Here is a 9,153-nt window from a genome sequence, read left to right as displayed (position 1 = left end):
CCAACCGTGAGGAGTCCAAAACTGACTCAGAAAAGCGCACCCAGGCCTGTGACTAATACGGTCGTGCCTCGGAGCACCCAGAGGGCAAAGCAGGCCCAGCATCCTCCCTGGAGCCAAATCAAGACATCAGGGGTCCGTAACTAGCACCTTCTTCCTCACTCCATGGGCCTTGGGGCATCAGCCAGAGTCCACCTCCGGGTGCTTCTAGGCCGCACAGCTTGGCGCATCTCTGTATTTTCTTCCATCGAGGTCTCTCCCCTCTGGCTTCTTGCCTAGCCAGTTGCCCACAGACTGGAAAACAAAGGCTCACTGCCTTCCCCAGAGACCTGGGCTTAAGGGATGGGCCTTGAGCAGGCTGGGCGGATGCTCTGTTGATTTTTTTTCCAAGTGCAGAGAATGTGACAGCCAATTCCTGTTGGAAATGGCTGTTGTTTTCTTTGGAGCACAAAGCACTTTTCCTTTCTCGTGACTGTTCCAGTTCAGGTCGTGTTTAGGATGGAGATGATTCTTTAACCTAATTGCATGCCTTCTTGATCTGCACCTCTTAAACTTTTGGGGCACAGATCCTACTGCAACCCTGATAAAAACCATGGACCCTCTCCCTAAAACACACACGTGCACGCGTGCACGCACGCACACACCTGTCCCCAATTTAACATTTAGTATCAATCCTAGGAGATTAAGACCCCTTGGATTAAGGAGGGTGAGTCCTTCCTACGCCCCCCACCTCCCCTCCAGTCCCACTTTCTTTTCAGTCTGGATCTTAAAATTCCCTTTCTTTAGCATTCTCAGGGGCCAGTATTCTTGCCTGGCTTCTGCTTGAATTAATCCCATGTGTCCAGCCACGGAGGAGCGGGGGCCTTCTCTAGCTTCAAGCTCCTTCTGGCTTGAAGCTCCAGTCCAGTTTTTCAGGCAGCTGAATATTCCAGAGGGATTTGTCAAACTTCTGTCTCATCCGTGCCTAGTTATTACGGAGGGGCCAGACTGCAAGAGTCTCTGCAGGTTCTGGACGAGGTGGCACAGCTTTGGATGAGACTAGGAAGACAGGCGTTGTCTGGTTTTGTTAAATTCCAGAAGCAAGTCACTTTGCCAAAATTGCCAGAAATAAAAGGACTGTCTAGACACTTACATATTAGGAGCTCTCCTCTGAAGAGAGACCATCCTGAAGATCATTGATTTATGCTTCAATGGTGAGACAAAAGGGTTCATTTATGTAACCAACGCGGGTGGCGCACCTGCCGTGTGCCAGGCGGTGTTCTAGGCAGCCGGGCCGGGGCGGGGTGGGTGGGCATGGTGAATAAGACTTAGACAAGGGACCAGAGAGTTCTAGGTAGTGACAAGTGCAAGGATGAAAATAAGTAGCGCGAAGTGATAGATGTGACGGCGGCGCCTCCAGGATCAGAGAAGAGCTCTCTGAGCAGGTGGCCCTGAATCTGAAGCCTGAATATTGAAAAGGAAGCATCCATCGGGAGGAGACTCCAGGTGGAGGGCACAGCTGCTGCAAGGCCTTGAGGCTGGAACAGACTGGCGCGCGGGTGGGGGGTGGGTGGTAAGAGAAGCATTTGTGGAAGGCGCAGGCAGTCCGGCGTGGGGAGGGAGGAGAAGAAAGGGGAGAGGCCGGCGGGGGGCAGATCGCGGTGGGCTCTGCGGGGAAAGAGCACGGAGGGGCCCAGAGCTGGCGTCTGCTGTCCTCTCCTTTGCGGTTTTAGAACTGGCCTCCTGGAGAGAAGCATATTTTGAGCAGCAAGAGCCGAAGTGGAGGCCACGCCGATGAGGGGTCCAGGGGAGTGGGGCGATGGTGGTCCACCTCTTGGGGGCGCTGCAGTCGGAGCGAGGAGGACTGTTTTCCAGGTGAGCACGCGTGGTGCGTAGTACGTTATAACGCACGGCGGTTAAGACCCCGTGGAAACGTCCCCTTAATACATTAGAGAAGGGCCAAGGTTATGGTGTTCTTGCCAGTCTGAGGTTTCCTGTTCATCCCCTTCCAGGAAAAACAATAACAAAGATACAAATCCTCCTTAAGAGAAAGTTGCTCGGCTGTTCTTGTCTCTGCAGAATGTTGATCTCCTTGGCAGGCGGACGAAAGGAACGAAAAGGAGAGCTGATATGTATTAAGTGCCAACTGCATACCTCGATCTCAGGTAATCCCACAATAACCCAGCAAGGCTTTGGATGTTAGCCTCATTTTTTTTTCTTTTTTCTTTTCTTTTCTTTTTTTTTTTGAGATGAGGAAACCAAAGTTCGGAGAGGTTAGGTAAATTGCCCAAGGTCACACAGTTAACAAGGGACAGAGCTGGGATCCAAACCCAGGTCTGTCTGACTCCAGTTCTTTCCACATCAGCCCTGGCCAGCGAGAGCAGGTGAGGGCACTGAGGAGGCTTAATGACCATGAGACTCGCGGGGTTTTTAGCTACACCTGGGATGAAAACTGGTCTCTGTTGGGGGTCTGCTGACTTTTCCAGACCACAGGGGTGTGTTGAGTGCAGTGATGTTTAAGAATAGTGTTTTAAGACAGTCCCTGATGGTCGAAAGATTTAATGATGCCAGAGAATCTAATAAAGAAAGAAGTTTGGGTCTTGAGACAAACAGGCTCATTAGCAGTAAATCAATTTGGGTGAAATCAATTAGGGCTAACTGGAAGGTAGAACCTATGCTATGGGTCTTGACCCTTTTTGCAATGAGAGACTGATGGTGGTTACCCGTATATCACGGAGGCACCCTCAGGAACAAAGACCCTAATGACAAAGGAATTCTGTGCTGTAAATCCAGCCCCGGCTGCTCTGTGGCCAGTTGCTTGGTAGAAGACTCTGGAGGGTTCTGGAAGGCTCCGAGGTTTCCAGCAAGGGCCTGGGCTTGGGCCTGGGCCTCCGGCAGCCTCAGGACTGTGTGTGTCACCTAAGACCCCCGCCTCAGGCCTTTCAGAGCAACCTCGAATGGACTGGGCCTGGCAGATTCCACCTGGCCTAGCTGCCCAGGATTGTGCCAGAGAAAGGCCGGGGTGACGTTCCGAGGGCCTGCGCATAGGAAGAGCCAGCCCATCACACCCCGGGTCACACCCAGGGTGACAAAGAGCAACATGACGCTGTGGCCTTCTCTTTGGTGCTTTTAGCTATCTGGCGGATGCTCCCTACTGGGCTGCAAGCTCCCTGGAGGGAGAACTGTGTCTTCTTTTTCTCTCTCAGTACTTACGCTGTGCTCGAGTGAATTAACAGAGGCTCACTGCCAGATAACTGCCTGTATCCTCCAGGCTTTGACGTTTCACGGGCATCATAAGCCCATCAAGAGGAAACCAGGGCATTAAGGACAGTACATTTTGGGATCAGATAGAACCAGCTACCAGCGCAGGTAGGGAAGCCTTGGTTCCTCATCTGTGGAATGAGGTGATGAGACTCAGGTAGATGGTGGTTGGAAGGATTAAACGAGATGACGCCCGCTAAGTGCCTGGCAGAACTCTCAGCACATAGTGGCCGTCAGAGCGAGTACTTAGCACCTTCTACAACCACCACCAAGCGTTGCATGGTACTTCATGTTTCTGTGGGAACGTTTACATTTTTTTGACGGTGGCCCACATCACAACCTTATCATGCATGTGTATGTATCTTTAAATGTAGCGGAAACGTTCATTTTATGAAATAATACCCTTACTGTGTGTGATGAATTCTGATAGTCTGTATTCTATTCATTTTTGTTGAAAAAAATCCTGAAGGGGCAAAGGGGAACTTTTTGGGGTGATGGACAGGTTCTATATTTTGATGAGAGTGATGGTGGCATGGTGTCTTTGCCAAAAATCATTGAACTCTACCTTGAAATGGTTGCGTTTTATTGCATGTCAATTGGATCTCAGTAGATTTGCAAACCCGTAAATCGATTTTTTTATTGAGAACACCGAATCCTAACCACTAGACCACCAGGGATAAATCGATTTTTTATTGAGATACAATTCACATTTCATAAAATGCACCCTTTTAAAGTGTATACTTCAGTGATTTTTAGTATATTCACAGAGCAACTGCCACCACAGTCCAATTCCAGAACATTTTCATCACTCCAAAAAGAAGCCCCGTACCCATTAAGAGTCACTTCCCATCCCCCCAACCCTAGTCCCTGGCAACCACTAATCTACTTTCTGTCTCCACGGATTTGCTGGTTTCAGTCTTGTGTGGCCGGGAGAACAGCCTTTGAAGCTAGACCAGTTACTGGGCCTCTCAGGGAGGGGGCACACCACTCACCACAACTGGGATTTCTCTATTTGGTCCTGGTACTGGGCGGTGAATTCCAGGAGCATCAGAGACGCTTGTGGATGACTCACACCATATGTCCCCACCTCCTTCCTACACTGACTCCAGGCCCATTCAGTCCTCTGGAAATGCCCCTTACTCACTCACTCCCCAACCTAGTAAAGGTAGGGACCATGACGCACCCAGGGAAGGAGTGGAGAACGGACTCTCCAGGGTCAATGTGGCAGACCCATCACAGAAATGCAAAGACGTAAGAAAGGTTCAGAAATGTGTCTAGCAAGGTGGGGGTTGGGAGTGGATATGGAACTGAGGTTGGACAAGAGCAGTAGGTTAACGGGCTGTTACCAGTCTCCTGGAGGACAGGGGACCTGGAGGTGACTCGTGCCCCGTGTCCCTGCCTCTTTCATACACCAAGGCTCCACCCGGTACTGTGGAAACACTCTTCACTCCCTTCACCCGCAGTGCCTTGGAAAGGTGTGCACAAAGAGACACCTGAGGAAGGGAGAGGGCGAGAAGCAAAGGGTCTGAGTCTGCGAGGTCAGTGGGGCAAACCCACCTGGAGACCTCCACAGCTGGCTAATGACTGGCACGAGTTCTGCAATCACCTGGAAACGGGTCTGACACAAGGGCTTTCAAAAGAGACATCGAGTGTTAGCAAGGGCCACCTGGAGAGGTGAGGGGACGGTGGGAAGTCCTGGAGCTTCAGAAGCCCTTTTTCTAGCTCTTATTGCCAGGAAGGGAGGTAGGACTCTGGTGGTTTCTAAGGAATGAGAACACACCAGCCATTTATACAATAAAGCTATCATATGTGATTGTCTATAACAGACCCAAGTCTGGAAGGATTCTTATTAACCTGACAGTAACCTTCAGGGAAAGGAATTTCACTGCCTACTATATTTTTTACAATTGCATGCTATTAAAAAGATGTATTCTAAATTTATTTTTAATCTATTTTTAAATAGGTGATACATTCACACAGGAAATTTTCCCATTCTTGTCCTCATCTGCAGAGACACCCACTCCCCATGCTATAGGTAAGTAATGTTTCTAATTTTTTAGGTATCCTTCCAGAATTTCTTTATGCATATATAAGTAAATTTATATATTCTTTTTTAGAAAGAGAGAGAGAGTATATGTGAGCAGGGGCGGGGAGGGGCACAGAGGGAGAGGAAGAGAGAGAGAATCTTAAGCAGGCTCCAGGCTGAGCTTAACCAACTAAGCCACTCGGGTGCCCCTATATAAAGATTCTTAATACACCTTTTTTGAGCTCCATCATCAGGAAGGAAATTTGAATTCAAACCAGTGACCCACCATAAGGGCTCTGGAGATTTCCCATAATCAAACATCCACAGGTGGCTAGTGGAAATGAGGTATAGCCCTCCAAAGGGAAGAAGCCTTTACACATAATAAATATACAAGAGTCATTGATAAATGCTCTATATTGGGGCCAAGAAATACAATAAGAAGGAAAATTCCCCCAAATCTCCACCCGAAAAATAGTAACAGTTCCCATCAATTGAACATTGTTCTGGACCAGTGATGTCCAAGAGCACTTTGTGTGATGATGGAAATGTTTTCTGGACTATTGCAGTAACCGTTAGTTAACGTATGTCTATTGAGTGCTTGGAATGTGGCTCGTGCAGTTGAGGACCTGAATCGTTTATATTATTTTAATTAATTTTAACTTAAATCTACATGGCCACACGTATCTAGTGCTTGCTGTAAGGGACAGCACAGTTCTATACCCTGTTCACTGCGTATGTGTGAGGGGAAGGACGTAAAGAAAGGCTGGGGACGCAGGCCACCTGGCATTGCCCAGACACATAAGCGTGATTACTAATTGATCTAGTAATTCCACCTCTAGGAATTGTCTTAAAAAAATGGTTATGACTTGGGGCGCCTGGGTGGCTCAGTCATTAAGCGTCTGCCTTTGGCTCAGGTCATGATCCCAGGGTCCTGGGATGGAGCCCCGCATCGGGCTCCCTGCTCGGCGGTAAGCCTGCTTCTCCCTCTCCCACTCCCCCTGCTTGTGTTCCCTCTCTCGCTGTGTCTCTCTCTGTCAAATAAATAAAATCTTAAAAAAAAAATGGTTATGACTTTGTTCAAAATCTAGCTCTGAGCGTGTTTACTAATGAAAATCTGGAACGTTGTAGGAAAATATATACTGACCTGGCAATATGTTCACAACTGTCTGTTGAGGGAAAGGCAGGTTACAAAGCAGGTTGATCTCATTAAAACATAAATATAAATAGCCTAGAAAGGTGTATTTCAAACTGCTCATCAGTACCTGGCAGGCACTCAACACATATTTTTATATGAATGAGGTGTGTTAATAAGAGTTAGCACTGGGTGGTGGAATTATGAGTGATCTTATATGTTCTTCTGCTCCCTTATTGTATTTTCTAACTTTCTATGGTGAACACATATACCTCTGTAATAAGAAAAAAGTATTTACTGAAGAGGGGCATCTGGCTGGCTCAGTCCGAAGAGCATGCGACTCTTGATCTCAGGGTGATGAGTTTGAGCCCTACATTGGGTGTAGCGATTACTAAAAAAAATAATAATAATAATAAATAAATAAATAACATACTTACTGAAGAAAGAAGTATAGTTGCTAAGTCGTAATATTTCAGAGCTGGAAGGAACTTTGGAGACAAGGGCACACACAGCGAGTTAAAGGCAGAAACTCAGGTTTCCCGACTACACACAAACATCTTCTAGAGCCAAGGAGAAAAGTTTGCTGGACTGTATCCTGTTCTGGGTTATCCTGGCCAGGGAAAACTCTCTCAGTATGGCAAGTCAGGAGTGGATTTAGAGAGGAAAAAGCAAAGAGTATTAATGCTCCTCAACAAGATATAAAACATCACAAGAAAATCTCTCTAACAAACTATGGGCATCATAATCTTTGCTCTGGCTGGGTCTGCCTCCCCCATGCTGAGCTCTCCATTGTGACTCCAGCAAGACACCCTCCAGGACTCCCTGTCCAGCCAGGTGGGGGAGAGAAGGCTCTGTCCCTTGCAGGAGGAAGTTTCCTGATTGTCCCCATGTTTTGGCTCTTCTTCAAAGCCTATCCTTTTTCAAAATTCTTAACGGAATCACTAAGTCTCTACCTCAGATGTCCTTTTTATTCGGCCTGTACTATTGGTATTCATGCTCACCTTTGAAACTTTGTTATAGGAAATGCACTTTGTTATATGAAATGATTATTACTACCTCAGAGCTCTTAGTTCTGTGACTCAGTCCACTTTACCTCAGTCCGCTTTTTTTGAGTACCAACTAGGGCCAAAGTACTGGTAGATACAGAAATGTACAAAAAGTATTTATCTAAGAGAAGTGAGAACATATACCCACAAAAGACTTCTACAGCAGCTTTATGTGCAATAGCCAAGACCAGTAACAACCCAAAGGCCCATCTACAGGGGAACAGATGAATAAATTGTGACATATTCATTGATTGCTCAGCAATAAAAATATGGACAAAGGACTTAGTAGACATTTCTCTAAAGAAGATGTGTAAATGGCCAATAGCACACGAAAGATGCTCAACATCACAATCATTGGGGAAAAGAAAGTCAAACCATAGTAAGATACCACCTCAGATCCATTAAGATGGCTACTGTCAAAAAGCCCTAGAGAATTACAAGTGTTGGTGGGAAGGTAAAATGGTACAGCTGCTACGGAAAACAACATGGCGGTTTCTCGATTACTTACGTTCACAACAGACAAAAGCTGGAAACAACCCAACTGTCTGTTGATGAACATATAAATAAAATGTGGTACATACATACAATGGGATATTATTCAGCCTTGGAAAGGCTGACATGTGCTACAACATGGATGAAACTTAAGGACATTATGATGAGTGAAATAAGCCAGTCACGAAAAGGTAAATACTGTATGATTCCAGACCTAAATGAGGTATCTCAAGTAGTGAGTGGGCACCTGGCTGGTTTAGTTGGTAGAGCATGCGACTCTTGATCTTGGGGTTGTGAGTTCAAGCCCCACGTAGGGTGTAGAGATTACTAAAAAAAAAAAAAAACTTAAAAAAATAAAGTAGTCAAAGTCATAGAAACACAAAGTAGAATGGTGGTTACCAGGGGCTGGGGATTGGGAAAAAAAGTTGTTTATGAGTATAGAGTTTCAGTTTTGCAAGATGAAGACATTCTGGAGATCTGTTGCACAACAGTGTGAATGTACTTAATATTACTGACTGTACACTTAAGGATGGTTGAGATGGTAAATTTTATGTGTTGCTTTTTAACCACAATTTAAAAAGCTGTTGAGGTCATCAAAAACAGGGAAAGTCTGAGAAACTGTCACAGCCAAGAGGAGCCTAAGGAGACATGAAGGCTAAATGTAATATAGTGTCCTGGATGGGATCCTGGGACACAAAAAGATAGTAGGTAGGCTGAGGAAATCTGCATCAACTATGGCCTTTAGTGAATAATGACATGTCAACACTGGTGCGTTAATTGTGACAAATATACCCCACTAATGTAAGAGGTTAACCGTAAGGGAAACTGGGCCTGGGGTGTATGGAAATTTTTCTTTTCTTTTTTTTAGTACCTTTTGACCACCCATTTTGCCAACCCCACCTCTGGCAACCCCCAATCTGTTTTCTGTATTGATGAGTTTGGTTTATTGTTGGTTTGCTTGTGTGTTTTATTTATTTATTTATTTTTTTTTTTTAAAGGTTTTATTTATTTGTCAGAGAGAGAGAGAGAGCATGAGCAGGGGTAGGGGCAGAGGGAGAAGCAGGCTCCCCGCTGAGCAGGAAGCCCGATGTGGGACTCGATCCCAGGACCCTAGGATCATGACCTGAGCCGAAGGCAGATGCTTAACCAACTGAGCCACCCAGGTGTCCCGCTTGTGTGTTTTATTTTTTATGTATTTTGAAAGTAATCTCTACACTCAA

The 9,153-nt window shown here is 46.2% G+C and overlaps 1 long non-coding RNA gene across 3 annotated transcripts in view; it reads left to right on the top strand.

The window, feature by feature from the left end:
- The first annotated feature begins 984 nt into the window (after positions 1 to 984).
- LOC118532450 (uncharacterized) overlaps positions 985 to 9,153 on the top strand; it is a 39,546-nt gene continuing 31,377 nt past the window's right edge. For 2 of the 3 annotated variants that reach the window (XR_013444425.1, XR_004915723.2), the window contains exons 1-4: positions 985 to 1,190; positions 1,710 to 1,851; positions 1,989 to 2,141; positions 5,201 to 5,272. This is a non-coding gene — a long non-coding RNA (uncharacterized LOC118532450). The remainder of the gene's footprint in view (positions 1,191 to 1,709; positions 1,852 to 1,988; positions 2,142 to 5,200; positions 5,273 to 9,153) is intronic. The other variant, XR_013444424.1, reaches the window with a different exon arrangement.

The sequence above is a fragment of the Halichoerus grypus genome, chromosome 15, assembly GCF_964656455.1.
Source record: "Halichoerus grypus chromosome 15, mHalGry1.hap1.1, whole genome shotgun sequence".
Lineage (NCBI taxonomy): Eukaryota > Metazoa > Chordata > Mammalia > Carnivora > Phocidae > Halichoerus > Halichoerus grypus.
The sequence above is the reverse complement of the archived record's forward strand: the minus strand, read 5'-3'. Positions and strand labels throughout refer to the sequence as shown.